Here is a 15,934-nt window from a genome sequence, read left to right as displayed (position 1 = left end):
TAAAATTATAGCACTCTAGAGTTGGAAAAATCCTCAAGGTTCATCTAGTTCCTTTATTTTAAAAGAAAAAGGCGGCAAAATACAGCCTTAGAGCTTTAAATACAAATACAAGACCGAGTAGAAAACGTGTCCCAGGGGCGCCTGGGTGGCGCAGTCGGTTAAGCATCCGACTTCAGCCAGGTCACGATCTCGCAGTCCGTGAGTTCGAGCCCCGCGTCAGGCTCTGGGCTGATGGCTCAGAGCCTGGAGCCAGTTTCTGATTCTGTGTCTCTCTCTCTCTCTGCCCCTCCCCCGTTCATGCTCTGTCTCTCTCTGTCCCAAAAATAAATAAACGTTGAAAAAAAAATTAAAAAAAAAAAAGAAAACGTGTCCCAAATTCCCCATCCAGCATTCTCACCATCCAGACTGCTAAACTCTCTTCTTTCCTGTATAGGTTTCTCCTCCACTCCCTTAACAAAACACTTCTTTGCTTTGTGTTCAAAGGGGTTGGGCGGTTAGTAAAGTAAAAGCTGATTTTCCTCCCTTTTTAACATGGAATTCATTTTCTCTTCTAGTCTGTACACAACCTCTAGTGTAGCTTCAGGTGGTATTAGTCGTTTTATTGAAAAAGCAAGAGAAGCTTCTTCTAAAGCTTGAGATCAGACTTTTCTGAAAGAAAAGTACTGCCTTTTAAAAATAAATAGCTAATTTTCTTAGGAATAAGCAGGTCACCAAACAAATAATCTTTTGTATTGGTCTTTTCAGTTGCAGGATTCAGATGTTGTGCCAGTTAGATTCCCTGTGTTTTAAAGGATTGTCCTCAACCATATCTGGCAATGTTTGGCATAAATGACCTGCCCTAAAAAAAAAAATCAATGTAGCTGAAGCTTTTGGCTCTTTTCCCCCTATCTATGTTTTCACCCTCATAATCCTCTCTTTCTCTGCCCCACTCTTAGTAAGCCCTCCTTGGCTTAAACTAATAGCTAACTAATCCCAGCTATAGTGATAATTGATAACTTACCTTCTAAGAATATTCCTACTAGCACATAAAATTCTTGGGGTGAGGAGCTGCTTTGAACCAGATAAAAGCCTACTGTGGCTGCTTTTAAAAATCACAACACATCCTCTCAGCACATTTTACCTTGCTCTATCTTCCTTCCTGCAGACCATATTTTCCCTAATCTACCATAACTATATTTATATGTTATATTAATATTCTATTGTCTTCCTACTAGAATGTAAACTCGAGTGGGAAGGATTCATTGATGTATTTCAAATGTCTAGAACAGCACCTGGCATCATAGGTACTTAACACAAATGTGTTGAAAATATAACAGATGCCTATCTATATACCTCTATTTATAGGTATAGATATATAGATACATATGAATATCACCACTGTGTTTCCTTTAAAATAGGAATGGGAGTGTGTTTTCTGTGTACTATAATTTTGAAATCCTAATTATATATTATGTCTGAGTCTGTTCTGAAAGATTCTTGCCAGGCCATATGAAGTCAGATTTCTCCAAGGTCATGAAACTGACTTGTAATAATTTTTTTTTTAAAGATTCACATAATAAACTTTTGTATTTTTTAAAAAAAGTACTGAATTTTAACAATAAAACAATATTTATAATCTATATAAATTACAAAGATGTATAAAGTTTAAAGAATAAAAATTAAACATCCATAACTCACCACCAGCTTAAGAAGTAGATCATTAGAAAAACATTTGAAGTTTCATATGTGCTCCTCCAAAATTCCCTCCTCTTTTCCTTCTGTGGCCCAGAGAACATCATATCTAGATCTGCTATTATATTTATAGTTGTGCCACATATATTTGTATCTCTCTTAAAAAGATGGCTTTGTTTTGCCTGCTTTTAACCTTTATATGATCGAAATTGTAAAGTCTATATATTTTTTTGGAGTATTTACTTCAAATGTTCTCCATTGTGTTGTTACATTCATCATTATCATTCATCGCCACTGCTCTGTGGTACTCCATTGTATGAACACAGCACAATTTATATATCCCACCCCCTGCTCATGGCATTTGCATTGTTTCAAGGTTTTTTTGTTTGCTTGTTTTCTTAAATTACAAACAATCCTGTTAGAAATTCCCTTTTATCTGTTTCTGTTTCCTTGTGTGATAGTTTCTCAGGGGTATAGGTGCAAATGTTTTTCAAGGGTATATTTCTGGGAGCTGAATTGTTGGTTATACATTGTACATATTTTCACCTTCTCCTGATAATGACTTAATGTTTTCCATGGTGATTATACAAATATGTGTTCTTAAAACTATTGTGTAAAAGTTCCATCTGCTCTCCTCCTCACCAACATTTGATATTCCGATAATATTTCAAGTAAAATACACTTTCTTTTAAGATGTCGAACTAGTTTTGAGGAATTAAAAAACAAACTAAGATATCAGGTTTTTATATGTAGAAAAGCAAAAAAATATAGGCAATTTATAAAAAATCTACATGGTTTTCATGAATGATCAAATGCAGTTATTTTCAATACATATATAGTCAAATGTCATTAATAGCCAAACACTTAATACATTCATTCAGAATGTAAGCTAACTTATTTTTTAGAACATCATTACACAGATCAATTTTCTTATCAATGTGCAGTAGTAAAATAAATAATTCTAAACTCCTCAACTATACTATATAGTTATTTCTAAGATAGACCTGGCAAGGATTTCATATTCCAGCCCTATTCTGTGAGATATTTTGTGATACATTACATTAGGAAAAGATTTTGTGTTCCATTGAGACTTGGAAACACTAAGTTTGGCTTTGTTCCAATGTATTTATTTACTATAGATGATTTAGTCTTTATTAAATTATTGTACATTTTGAATCTCCAAAAGGAACATCTAATATTTAGTGATTTTCAAACTTTTGGACCACAAAACCCTTTTGTCTATCATCTCATGGAACAGTTATGGAATTGTGGTCACATAATATTTATATAAAATTCTTAACAAAAGCCCCACAGTGCTAAACTGTGCCTTACATTCTACCTTTGCATGAAGTATATATCCCAGTCTTTGATCAGATGAAAAAAGAAAAAAAAGGAAATCACACATTAATGCAGGGAGTATGAATTTATATAGCTTTTCCAAAAGGCAAAAAAATGATATATATAAAAAGCTTTAAGTATTTTACTTTGCACTATATTTTTTGACTTTTGTACTTTTGGACAATGTATTATACCTTATATTTCTCAGCACTTAAAATTATCTGTACTAAAGAATAACAGATTCATTCAAATACATGCCCAAAGATGGTAAAACAAAAAATTAGGAATAACCTAAATTTATTGTAATAAAAAAATCTTAATTATACTAGTGCATACTAATAGGATAGAAAACATGCAGGCAGTAAAAATTCTATCCAAAAAATCCAGAATTATTTAATAATACCAGGAAATATTCATGAAAGATTGAGTTAACATATGTGAATATTTTAAAGGATACACATGCATATATTAAAATGGAAATAAAGGTAGAAAGAAAACACATCAAAATCTTAATTTAGTGGTAGTCACTGAATGGCAGAATTATTATTAATTATATTTTATTTATGAAATTTTGAATTTTTCCCAAGTCAAATACACTTAAGTATTGTTTTAACAGTAAAAAGAGGTAATAAAATATTATTTAATTTATAAATGGGCTTTGAAATTTGCTGTGAAACTCAATGAACAATAAAAAAGAAATGCTCTCAGCAATGGAAAAAAATGAGACTTTCTTTAAATATATTCTGAAGAAACAATTCAAAGCATAAGGTAGCTTCAAAGGTAGCTTTGGAAAGACCATCTATTTCCAAATCACCTGACCTGCCTGATAAAAATGGAGATTCTTCGGCCCCACCACAGAGTCTTATTCTGAAAGTCTAGAGAACCTCCCTTTCCTTAAGCAGGGTTAGAAGACCTGGTTTCCTTCTGAAATCTATGGTTTGTTTTATAGTACTGATTTACCACTGAAGTGCTCTCAGGTTCTCTTTTCTCATCTTTCTGTAGTGGAACAGTGTGGTTGGACTAAAACCTGGTACCCATTATTCCACTGGTGACTAGCAACCATCAGGCATCCAGTCCCCAGATCCTATGCTCTATACACAAGTTTTTTGCCTTTGGAGCCGTATTTCTGTTGCCCCGGGTACGTGCTGTATCCCAAGCTCTTTAGGTCAATTTTCTTTTGCAAAGTTACAGAAGGATACAGAAACTTCATAGATAAACAAACAAAAAACCCAAGCCCTGATCCCTCATATTGAGAAAAGAGAATATAAAAATAGTGTCTGAATATTTCCAGACAACTCTGTGTTATGCAGAGGTATATGCAGAGGGCTGGAGGGGAAGCAAAGCTGCTGGATCCATGGACTCCACAGGGAACAGATGCTCCACTGAGTCCTTATACCTCAGTGTGCCACATAACCACTGCTATTTGATAAATGTGTCAAGATGTGAAACAGATCAGAAAATTCTGGATTATAGAAAAAACACAGAGACTCAGATAGGGACTTTATTGTATGGAATATTTAATGTTTGTTCTAAAGGAGAAGGCAGGTCTATACCCTCTTCCTGAGAAGTAGAATCAACTTTAAAGTATCAGACATAAGAGGTATGTGCCATTCCCAGTACAGTTTGCAGTAAATCCTGAATGCTATATTGGACCAGCCACACAAATGTCACCAGAGTCCCTAAAAAAATGTAGCTAGATATGTGCAATGGTGGACTATTGTAGGTTGAAATTTGTCCCCCCAAAAGATACACTGAAGATCTAACCCATAGTACCCATATTCATAGAAATTTGGAAGTAGGGTCTTTGAAGATGTAGTCAAGTTAAGAGGAAGTTACACTGGATTAGGGTGGGTCTGAATCCAATGATTTATAAGAATAAGGAAATTTGTAGAGATACAGAGGGAAGAAAGCCAGATGAGAATAGAGGCAGAGATTGGAGTGATAGAGCTACAAACCAAATAGGGTTTTCTGGAAATCATCAGAAACTACAGAATAGAATATTCCTAGGAGCTTCCAGAAGAACTACCCTACTGATACCATGAGTTAATACTCCAAGAGTTCAGACAGTAACTTTCTGTTGTTTAAAGCTACACAGTTCATGCTACTTTGTTATGCAGTTCTAGAAAACAGGTGAACCAACAATCCAAAAACCACTGAAGACCTGTTGTCAGTTTTACCTTGGGCCATTGGCTGAATTATCATTATAGGCTCTCAGTTTAGCACTAACTGAGAGACATAGGGATTGGTCCTCTCTGGAAGCAATAACAAGGGGAAAATGTTTGCAGTACCTTGTGCTCTTTGAATCACAAGCCTAAACACATCAAGACACATCAAGAAGGGAAGTATTAGAACTACAGAGGAGAATGTCAAGATTTTTGAAGAATCTTTGAGACCTCTTTTATAATATTCAAGCAGAAACTGAGCTTATATTCTTTACTATACCTTACTCATTATATACTATATGTTATATAGTATACATTTTGTGCTATGTATTTTATACAATACGTATATACCATATACTAATATACTGTGGTTATTAGCAGGCCCCACTGGCATTTTACCTGGCCCAGCACTGGAGTGGCCTTGTCCCTGTACATGGGTGAGCTGATTTCTACACGGGCAGTAGAAACCTTCCAGAATAGCAATCGCATATTCTCTGCTTCTTATCATTTTCCAATGTGTACATGTTAATTTACACTAATTTTTAAAATTTTTTAATGTTTATTTATTTTTGAGACAGAGAGAGACAGAGCACAAGCAGGGGAGGGGCAGAGAGAGAAGGAGACACAAAATCCCAAGCAGGCTCCATGCTCCAAGCTGTCAGTACAGAGCCTGACATGGGGCTCGAACCCATGAACCGTGAGATCATGACCTGAGCTGAAGTCAGATGCTTAACCAACTGAGCCACCCAGGTGCCCCAAATTCATCCTAATTTTTTTGAAGTGAGGAAAGACAGAAATTGGGAGAGCTTTTTCTACATTAGAAAAAGGACATGGGAAAAACAGTGAGAGAGGACAGAAAAATGTATTTAAATGTTTATAAATGTTTTATTGTGCTCTATTTACATTTTTTCTGGGATTACTTTTCAGTTCTCAGTTAGTAGAAGCAAGAAGGCAGAAGGCAGAATGAGAGGATTTATGACTATTGTGTTGTATTTGAACTTGTGAATATTTGTTTACCCATGAAAAGAAACTCTTCACTCCTGCTATTTAAACTCATTTTCCTTTCTATCTTTTGTGGTTTGAAATTTTTCTCTGTACCTAGTGACAAAAGGGCAGTGAAGAAAAGGGGTACAGCTTTACAAGATTTTTCAAATTCTGAAAAAAACAGCACAATTGCTATTAAGTGTGCGATTACCATAATCAGTGTAGTACTGTATGTAACTCATGAGTTTCTCCCATCTGGATTCAAGTTCAGATAATAAGGCATTGAAAACCTTGTAAAAAGAAAAAAGTAAGATAAGTAAGTGAATCTGTGACATTTCCCCATGTATATGCATGCCTTTCTCAGCCAAAGTGTCTTGAAATAGACACTTTTATGTAATACCTAGAAGAACTAAATGATGTCTTGGTTTCCCACATGCTTGATACCAAGAAGCAAAAGGTACCCCACAAAATCTTTGTTTTCAGATTCTCAGAAATTCACCACATTAGGATACCTTTCCATAGTCTCAAGAGGCAGCACAACATCTTTAAGGACGAATTTATGGCTGAGTTTGAAATTCTTTCAAGTCCCTCTAAAAGATAATATGGTTGAGCAGAAAAAAGAAAAAATTCTGACATTCTCAATGTATAGCAAGGAAGATAAAAAGATGTAGAGATAGGTAGATAGAAAAATAATAGATGGACAGACAGATAATATGTATGCATGTTATGTGAGTGATCTGTGTGATATATGACATATTTATTTGTTATATTCCTCACATAAGAACTAGAAACCTAACAATTGTAAAGCTGGAGATCTTTGATGAAATGTTAAGCCCAGATAAAGAGAGACTCAGAGTTAGAATTTTTTTTACCTTTATAATTCATAGCAATTCCCAACTATTTCTCAGACTATAGAAAAATGACAGTTTTTAACTTTTTTTTTAAGGTCTGCATTTTTCCTTCCACTTGTGAAAAGTTATCCAGTGAAATAACAAAACGTGATTAAATATAATAATCAATGCTTGGTTAGATTTATGTGTGTATGTATGTGTGTGTGTATGTATTTTTCACAAGAGAAACAGGAGAAACAGCCAGTGATGGATCAGACTTTTATCACAAGGAAAATAATTTATAGCACTCCTGGTTACATATAATTTCAGATATTCAGTCTAATGGCTTTTGTAAATAAGACCAAGATAACTTTTATTCAATCCACACTTCTGTGTTAATTTGAAAATCATACATTTTCATATTGATATATATTTTAAAAATCATCTACTACTACATCATGGATATAAAAATCATTTGCCATTAGTCAACTGAAGATTCCTTCTTTTAAATATATTGATTACCCTAGGATAATCAATTGACATTTGGCACAGTCTTATTTACAATAATTCAACCCAACAGCAATATAATTTAGAAACTGGCCACTAGGCATGTGCTGGTAATGAACAGAATTCATGTTTAATTCAAACTTATAAGCAAAACCATTATATTTAGGTAACATCATTATTGTGACAACATGACAAAGACCAAATAATTCAATGTTAAAACTACCTTTCTTTCTTTAACTCAGATATTTTGCTACAGAAGTAAAAGAAAATAAGTAAGCATTTTGAGTTACATACAGATTTTAGAATAAGAAAGAGAAGCAGATGGTATTAGAGGGTTCTTTCAAATTGTTTTGTTTTGTTTTTTGTTACATATTTATAGAATAGGGCCTAGAGTAGGCCAAATTTTTGCCGAAATATGAAATGGCTTCATTGAATTCCGTGCTAGCAGCCTTAGACATTTTCCAGTGGGAGAATCTCCCCCAATATCTCTGAAACAAATGTTTTTATTTTGAAAAAAACCACAATTTTTATTACATGTCTTAAACAGTAGTTATAAAAGGTAGAAACTAGGGGCGCCTGGGTGGCGCAGTCGGTTAAGCGTCCGACTTCAGCCAGGTCACGATCTTGCGGTCCGTGAGTTCGAGCCCCGCGTCAGGCTCTGGGCTGATGGCTCAGAGCCTGGAGCCTGTTTCCGATTCTGTGTCTCCCTCTCTCTGCCCCTCCCCTGTTCATGCTCTGTCTCTCTCTGTCCCAAAAATAAATAAACGTTGAAAAAAAAAAAATTTAAAAAAAAAAAATAAAAGGTAGAAACTCAAGTTGCAACAGCAAGTCAAAATGTTGTATTGCTCTTTCCTCTGATAAGGGTTCCTAAAGGCAGCAAGTTAGAGAAAGCATGAACATTCCTATGCTAAACGTGTGGTTGAAAAAAAAATTAAAAATCTAAACTAAAAATTCTCATTAGAATAAACTATTTAGATGAACAACTGAAAAGATGGAGACAAAAACAGATACAAGATATTTGGATTCTGGTCTCAACTTTCACAGTGACTAGTTGTGTGATCTGAGGAAGTAATTTCAAGTATTGTATTTGCTCCATTAAATGAGGAAGAAGGGCTCTAAGAACATTTCCAGTTCTAAAATCCTATGAATTTATATTTTGAAAAGTGGCTTATGTGTATAAATTGAGGCTTAGTTTATCTGAATTTTTTTCTTATCTACCTATCACACAAATATATTGCTAAGAACATTAAGAACAAAGTCATTTTGAAATGTAACATCATGTTGCCCTTTATATAGACATAGCCTAAATCTCACCAATAGGAGCATATATGTCTGGCTTTTATGTAATCAATAATAGTTGTAGCTATTCCCCTACCTCTTATTTTCTCTTCTTTCAACCTCAGGGAGAGATTCAGGTGTTCTAGAACATAGGAAGTTATATAGCTTCCAAAAGCAAATCTCTATAACTTTACCTCTGCTGCCGAATAAGCTTCCTTCCATGCTTCCGTCGGGACAAGGAACATGCATATCTATGTTCAAACCTGGTCAGTTATTTTAAGTGACGGGTAGAGACATGTGGACAATGGTTAAATGTGTTTGTGGAAAGTCTGGAGAGCAAATTTCAAGACTCTCCTTAATTAGCAACGCAATGCTAATTAATGAGACTATTTCCCAGTTTTCTAGATCTAAAACAGACATTTTCAAATTAATGAAAAACAGCTGGCTGACTTCCACTAAAGTGATGTTTTTGTAATGTTACACTAAAATCTTCCATAGAGAATGCAATACATTGAACAGAGTCCATTCCCTTAATCTTTATATGTGTATGTGTTATAATTATAACTTTTCAAAACAGCAAAATGGAAAAATAAAAAATTAGCTGATATTATATGTTATTAGTGAGACAACTGTCAGAATATCTTATTATTCCAGATCAATTTATAACATATACCCTATATTCTTCTATTACTTCCTACAAGGTACCAAAACTCGGAAAATAATACTGGAAGTCATTCTTGATTTTGTGCTAAAAAGAGAAATTGATATTTGAGTATCTCATCAATTTAATAAGACTTTACCATTCAATAGCATACTGTGCTATTCACCTGACAGAGGATGTACTATACCATTCTGCTGAATTACACTCACTTTACATTGACATCACAGACTCTGAGTACAAAAATCATCACTGTACAAGACTGTATCTGCGGCCTTTGAATCTGTTAACTTAAATTGTTGTCTTTCTGTTTTGAATAACAAGGAGCACTAACAAACAAGTATACCATTCTTCATAGGGATTAAAGAGCAAAGCAGCTAATTGTATCTGTCACGTAGAAGGTGAAAGAACCAGAAAATCATAGTTTGGGGCGCCTGGGTGGCTCAGTCAACTGAGTATCTGACTTCAGCTCAGGTCATGATCTCATGGTTCTTGATCTTATGCCCCACATCAGGCTCTGTGCTGACAGCTTGGAGCCTGGAACCTGTTTTGGATTCTGTGTCTCCCTCTCTGCCCCAAACCCACTTACATTCTGTCTCTCCTAAAATAAATAAACATTAAACAAATCATAGTTTAACATGAATAATCATTTCACATAATAAAACAATGAATTAGAATTGAAATTAGAATTTTATGGAATTGTGTGATGTGGCTGCTCCAGAATGGCTGGAACTTTTGCCAATAAAGTGATGTACAGTATTTTTAACAAGTCCACTCCCAAAGATTTTTGAGACTTTTTCCTCTTGCTTTATACAAATCTAAAGATCATATGAATTCCAACAAGGATTACTTTTTCTATTTATAATAAAGCTCCCAATTAAATTATAAAATAAAGTGATCACTCATTGTGAAAATATCTTTATGTTATACTGTTGTAAAATTAGGGTGTACATATAACGCCTCAATCACAATAAGAGTTTATTTCCTAATGATGCAAAGCCAACAGCATTTCCTCCTGTTTGATGGGTAGTTCTCTTCAAAATGGTAAGTCTGGGACCTGGGCTCATTCCAATATTATATGTCAGCTGTGTTTAACTCCTGACTTGAATGGTCACCATGATTTTCTGCCTGAAGACAGTGGAAAGGGAAAGAGCACGTGGAGAAAAAAAATATACACTTTTAGACCACTTCATTTCATTGCATTAGTGAGAACTAATCATATGTTCCCACAAAGATGAATAGAATACTGGGAAATCCTTGTTATACTTGACTGGACAGGGCCTTCTCAGCTAAGCTCTGGGTTACATAAAGGGCATAGGGGCTGGGGGAGAGCACACGCATGCACAACGTCTCACCAAAAAAAAAAAAAAAAAAAAAAAAAGAGCAAAGGTTAAAAGTTTTTATTCTGTTGCTAAATATTATATATCCAACCCAGTGAAACAAAAAGTTGTTTTTGTCCCTTATATCATCAGGAAAGTATCCTGTCATAACACAAAATATAGAAGTTTTGAAGTATAATAAGTTTTGAAGTATAAAATTTATACCTGTGAAATTTTTCACACATTTTCTCCCACATTATTAAAGCCATGGATTCCTCCCTCTTTTCATCATTCTGAGAAATCTCTAAAATATAGAGTACACATATAGATATATGAAGACATTTAATTATTAGAAACATACTACGTAACACATAGAGCCAGTGTTATAAGAGGTCACTAGTAATACAAACTGAATCTCTGGACAATCTCAGTCTGGAAGACCTACTTCCACAGCCACTGACATTTATTCCTATCCCAAAATTCCACACAAGATTAGAAGGAATGCGACTGATCTGGCGTTCTTTCAAAAACAACTTTACTCTTTGTGCTGAGCATAGGGAATTTATTGAGTTGAATAGTTTCCCCTCTCCCAAGCTTATGTCCACCTGGAACCTCAGAATGTGACCTTATTTGGAGATAGGGTCTTTGAAGATATAATTAGCTAATTTAAGGTGAGATCACAGTGGATTAGGGTGAACCCTAAATCCAATGATTGGTGTCCTTATTAAGATGAGAGGACAAACAGGCCAACACAGAGAAGGTCATGTGAAGATGCACAGAGGGAAGAAAGTCATGTGACAAGGGAGGTAGAGATTAGAATGTTAGACCTACAAGGCAAGGGATGCCAAAATTCCTGCAACCACCAGAAGCTGGGAAAGGCAAGGAGCAGAGCCTTCAGAAAGAACCAACTCTATCAACACCCTGATTTTCGACTCTGGCCTCCACAACGGCAAAAGTATAAATTTCTATTATTTTAAATCATCCAGTTTGTGGTGGTTTGTTACAGCAGCACTAGGAAATGAATACAGGAAATTTCTCCAAATTACATCTCAGGGTTATGTCAGTTGAACACTCCTGACCCTTCTCATGGGCATCGGATCCTGTCTGTGGCCACCTGTAGTATTTTCACTTCTTACCTTCAGGAGGCTACAGAATGGGAGTAGCATACAAATCAAGAAAAATGTTCCCTTTTGACACAAAGAAAATGAAATAATTCTTTCTCAGCATTTACCCTCACACTCCTTAACTTCTCTCTCTCACTTCACTTGATTTGGCAAGAGAGCTATTTTCTCTCTCTATTGTATAATACGAATGTCTTTTTCATTCCACTCAGTCATCCAACCTCACTTATTTTTATGTGATACACTTTCCATGAGAAGTTCATTACCGGGGAAGGTGTCTTAGAATCCTCCAGGGGGATTTAACAACACAGTAACTACAATTCCTTCAATGTTTCTTACATTCTGGGCTCTGTGTTACTCGTATAAATTCCAGTTGTATCAAACTTTAGCTGTTCATTCATGGATCAGGGCACCTTCTGGGGAACACAACTTCTACTTTCAATTGCCCTTGATTATATCAATAAATAAATAATCCTCTGCTACACCACAATAACTCTCAGATAGTACCTGGTATTGACAGCATGGATTTATTTGACAGTGTAACAGAATAACTTTGTTTTTAACATTGCTTTTTCAAAATAATACTGCAATAAGGACCTAAGTTCTCAAGGTTGAAAGTCATTTTAGAAGTGGAACGTATGTGAGCCAAGGAATTTTAGAGATCAATGGAACTTTAGAAATCATTTTCATTTAGTATATTTTTTCCACCACTAATCATTTGCTCCTCTTTTGATAAAATTAGCCACTCAATGGCACTCTAAATGTAAGATAGATATTGAAATTCTCTATATTAAAAGAGCTTAGAAGTGACATAAGTTATAGTAATACATCTTACTTGTTCTCTGAAAATGTATTTGTGGTTGTACCTGAAGTTCCTTATTCCTAATCTCCCTGGCCACAAATAGCCAATGCTCAATGAATTATGGAAAAAGTGCTGACCAGTTGTGAAAACTCTATTACAACAAAGAATTCTGCCTATGGGTGTGATATTTCCACCACCACTATTCCAAATCCCTGAATCTTTAAATAACACCACCTTAAGGGAAATGTCCCTAAAAGAGCAAGATCACTTTTTCACATTGACTAATCCAGATACCTGTCTTAAACCTTTCAATCTTTTAAAGTTTGTCACAAGTATGATTTTGGAAGATCTCCCAATTCCTATCATGAACCCTGCCTTACCTATGACTTGAGATACCTTGTGATTTTATCTTTGCAGTTAAAGTGTTGGAAACTCTTCTTTATAAAACACTTTTTATTTATTACAAACTACAAAAACAACATGCTTTATTATACAATCACAGAAGCTTAGTCCTTTGAAGTGGAATTTCAGTTACTCAGAGTATATTGTAAAAACCCCATTCAGACCACGCTTACTTGTATTTAATAATATATACTATTGGAAGGATAATACCTTACAGGGAAATCTAGGCTTTATGCCTACAATTAACTTACTCATAATTAATTTTGCAGTAATTATTATAAATTATTTAAATGCACTCTCAGGAGCAGAATACACTTCAGATTATTAGAAAAAAAGTGATTGATCTCTCACTGATAGAGAAAAAAATGGAAAAAAAACATATGAAAAATATGTAAATTGTTTTTACTTAGAAAAGAGAACTAAGATGATAAATTTTATTAATTTCTGTGATTCTATGTGAAATAAATAGCTACATGTTTAAGCTCTAAAAATTATTTTTAGGCAATGTATAAAGATATTTAATAAGAAATCTAGTGAACATTTTGAAATAAATAATGAGTCAATGTCTAATAAAAAAGAGTCTTGAGAAATATTAGTTGCCATAAGAACAAAAAATCTTATATTTGAATGCTGCATTCTGTTTTATTCTTTCTTCTTTTAAGAGGAAAATTATCATGTTGGATTTATTTTCTTAAAGCCTTTTTATTTTTTATTTGAGAGAGAGTGTGTATATGTGTGCAAGCAGGGGTCGGGCAGAGACAGAGGGAAAAGAGAATCCCAAGAAGGCCCCACACTCTCAGTGCAGAGCCTGACTGGGGGCTTGATCTCACCTGAGACAAAATCAAGAGTTGGATGCTTAACTGACTGAGCCAATCAGGCACCCTGGATTTATTTTCTATGGACCATGTTAATGTCATAGTCAAGTAATATCAGGAAAAATAGTTGGAATTACAGGCTAAAACCAGGTGAGATTCCTTGAAATGATCAATAAATAGTTTACAGATCAAATAAATTATACTGGCATGCATTATTTCTATAAATGGATTAGATAGTAAATTTCTACATTATTTTTAATGATAAAAACACATTTTCATAAACTTCTAAGATAATAAAAATTTATTGTGATGGGAAACCTTGGGAAACCTTACTACTTCACCAAAGTCCACATGATTCCATGCAGCAAAATAATTTAAGTGGCATGCTTTTCCAGGATATTTTTGTAAAATTTTATATTGTCTTTTGCTAGTTCTGTATTCTTCTGCAACTCACTTAACTTTTCTGAGTCTTGGGTCTTTATTTCCTGATGAAGTTAATAATAATATCTACTGCAGAGGGAGGAGGGTCAAATTATATAATGTTTAGTTCACAAAAGTTACTCGTTATATTTATAAAAGGAAGAACGGGAAGGGAGAAGGAAGGGAGGGAGGAAGTTTTCTTAATTATGTACAACTAGGGGAAAGGAAATGTTATATAAAAAAAAATAGCAAACTGTATTCAAAATAAAGAAATGGAAAAAACCCAGAGGAGTTTGTGTATGTGAGGAGAGGAAGAAATGGTTTAATAAAGGGGAGCTTTGGAGACAAAGAAGTTGAGTATAATGAACATGTAGGCTTGCTGTTGAGATGCTGAACTTTTGGATTCTTCAGTCCTAGTTCCTTTATCAATTAACTGAGTATTGTTGTAATAATGTTTATTATGTGGTAATGTATGTAGTAATGCAATAAATGTAATAAGTATGTAATGGCCTGGGAGGCTCTGGCAGTAGATGTACATTGAGCAACGACAGGAAAAGGGAAATGGAAATGTGTTGCCAAGCAAAATGGATCACACTTCCTGTGGATTATGCCTGGCTATATCCCCAGCACCTTACACAATGCCTAACATATAATAGATGTTCAATAAATATATGATGAATGCAAATTTAAATGAATGACAGAATGTAATCATTGAGTCTATTTATTTGGCTGAAAATCAAGTTATTAAATTCTAAATGATTTCCTGTACTTGCTCAGGGCTCCAATAGAAGTAAAGAAAAGGAGATATATTTCCCAATAACTGGTTGTACAATTTATTTGGAATGCATGTATCTCTTTAAATATCTTCCATCTACCACATCTCATAAAAGTTTGTTGGCATATTTTTCACCAAACAGATATATCTATAGTGATAACAAATCTTGCCACGAGGAAACTGTTCTATTTCAGGTCATGTAAAATAAAACTTGAAATAAATATATGAGAATTTTTTAAAGTTAAAAGTAACCATACAAATAGACTATTCAAAAAGGAAGTGATCCTATGTGGTAAATAAGAGAAAATGTTAGTTAGCCCTTTGAAATTTCTCTGTTAATACTGAACCTGAATTTCTTCAGGCTGTTGAAAACAATTATTGCAAAGGAATCAGTAAGGTAAGGAGGGTCAGACTAGTACAAGGATTCATGAATCAAGAGAATTTGAATCCATGTAAGAGGCTCTTATTCTTAATGGGAATAACCAAACTAAAATCCACAGAAAATAAATATAATATTGTAGCCATATGATGTGTCAAAATGAGTCCTAAAATATGATAAACTTGGTGCCATAATAAGGAATAATTTAAAAATAAAACACTGGCAATATGAAACCCAGTAACATCAAAACACATGAATCCTGTAATCATTTTGAAATCCCTTCTATGTTTTTCATGGTATTCACAGCCCATATGTTTTAACATCAATTTGTGTTTATTGAACAGCCACATGTCACATGACACTAAAATAGGTGTTTGAGGCACAGAATATTTCATGGTGGTGATGTTTTGCTTGGGAATGGTGAATGTAAAATCAAGCATTTGAAGTCGGCCTTTGCCTCTGGTCCCAGGGTG

Source organism: Leopardus geoffroyi, chromosome B1, assembly GCF_018350155.1.
Source record: "Leopardus geoffroyi isolate Oge1 chromosome B1, O.geoffroyi_Oge1_pat1.0, whole genome shotgun sequence".
Classification (NCBI taxonomy): Eukaryota; Metazoa; Chordata; class Mammalia; order Carnivora; family Felidae; genus Leopardus; species Leopardus geoffroyi.
The sequence above is the reverse complement of the archived record's forward strand: the minus strand, read 5'-3'. Positions refer to the sequence as shown.